Source organism: Polistes dominula, unplaced genomic scaffold (assembly GCF_049000335.1).
Source record: "Polistes dominula isolate Pdom_NZ unplaced genomic scaffold, Pdom_raw_medaka scaffold_35, whole genome shotgun sequence".
Lineage (NCBI taxonomy): Eukaryota > Metazoa > Arthropoda > Insecta > Hymenoptera > Vespidae > Polistes > Polistes dominula.
The window spans coordinates 363738-365396 of record NW_028300968.1 but is presented as its reverse complement, the minus strand read 5'-3'; the positions used below and the strand labels follow the sequence as shown (position 1 = coordinate 365396).

Sequence of the window (1659 nt, the reverse complement as noted above, 5' to 3'; positions counted from 1 at the left end):
ATTTATTTAACAATTATTTTATCATTCTAATATTCTCTAATTACATTTCAGATTGTTTCTATGCATATACATTAGTTTAAACATTTCATAGGATTTAAGGTACAATAAATAGAAAATAATTTGAATATGTTATAAATTTATGTTTCTTTTTTCGATTACAAATAAAATGTACACATTATTCATAATTATTTTAAAAATAATGAATAGAATAAAGAGAATGTAGTATCTTATAGCATAGAAAATCATGTGGAATAATCTTCGTGTGTGAATCGTGTATAAACGTTATTATGAATATTTTTAAAACAATTATGCATCTGTGAAAGTATTTCAATTGTGAGGATTCTTTATCGATACAGATTTTGGGAATTTATTCTTTCATATGCTGCATTTCATATTAGACATTTTTCTATCGACAATTGTCTTCTATACGATTTTGTTTTTTTGTGAAAAACGACAAAGATCTCTTAATGTCTACATTGTCTTTATTCTATTCATTATTTTTAGAATATTTATAAGTATTGTGTACATTTATTAGAAAAATAGAAATGATTTTTAATTTATTTAATAAATAAATTATCATATGTAGTTTGACCAGCGTGGTCATGAGGAAGGTCAGATTCTGTCCGTGTAAGAAGCTGTGAAGACCCTTTTCATGTTCAAAAAAATGAATTAGCCAATCACAGCCAGTCTTTCGTCCGAATTCTTCAGTTTCATGGCGTCATTCGTGGAGAACACATCGGAGTGTCATCGTCTCGTTAAAATCAGGTAATTAAAAGATATTTTGTAAGGTTTACACCTTCCTATTATAATATATAAAGGATTTAAGGATCAATTTTGATTTTTTGAGTATATTTTGACAATTTGTATGCTTTTATATCGTGTTTTTAATCATTCGAAATTTTATTTTATTGTAGGTGGAAAGAAGATCTACTGCGCATCATTTTCGCGCATGCAGTATTTTCGCGCCAGTCTTATGCGCCTGTTTTATGCACATCAATATGGCGAATCTTCCGAATTTTTTAATCCGGCATCTGTATACTTGTTGCAGCGGATCTTGTTATCCCGTTGATTTCAGGTAATTGTTTCAAATAATTTTCTAAATTATACTTTCCTATTATCAAATGATGTTATATATCAAATGAAATGATATATAATGTTATATAATCAAATGCTATATAATAAATGTTATATACCAAATACTACATGCAAGATTTGTATACGTGAGTTTTTTCATATTTTACTTATTTTTTAGCTTTCTAAGCATAGGAAGAGTTATAACACGAATTCACTAACCTTTTAATCTTGTGGCAACTTTTTTTATCTTCTCCATATACGGCGAGGTGAGCATTATTTTTCTTTTAAATATATCCGGCATATAGAAATACTACAGAAAGAGTGAGAGAGAGAGAGGAAGAATAAGAAAACAATACACTCGACATATAGATTATTATAAATGTATATTTTTATTTCCAGGAATTTCTCGAGCCGACGACAAAACGTAAACAGCCGATAACATACGTATAATAGTCGAACGTTCGACATTACCGAGATCCCCTCTACCAAGGTTACGTACTAACGTATCTCGTATTCGTCTTCTATCCTTCGACGAGACAACATCAACGAAAATTTAACGTATTAAATTATTGAATAATTTTATTT

The 1659-nt window shown here is 28.6% G+C and overlaps 1 long non-coding RNA gene across 1 annotated transcript; it reads left to right on the top strand.

Annotated features, from left to right (window-relative positions):
• Nucleotides 1–612: 612 nt before the first annotated feature.
• Nucleotides 613–1353, top strand: LOC149032337 (uncharacterized). Its single transcript, XR_016176771.1, has 3 exons — nt 613–765; nt 915–1075; nt 1253–1353. It is a non-coding gene; the product is annotated as an uncharacterized LOC149032337 (long non-coding RNA).
• Nucleotides 1354–1659: the final 306 nt, after the last annotated feature.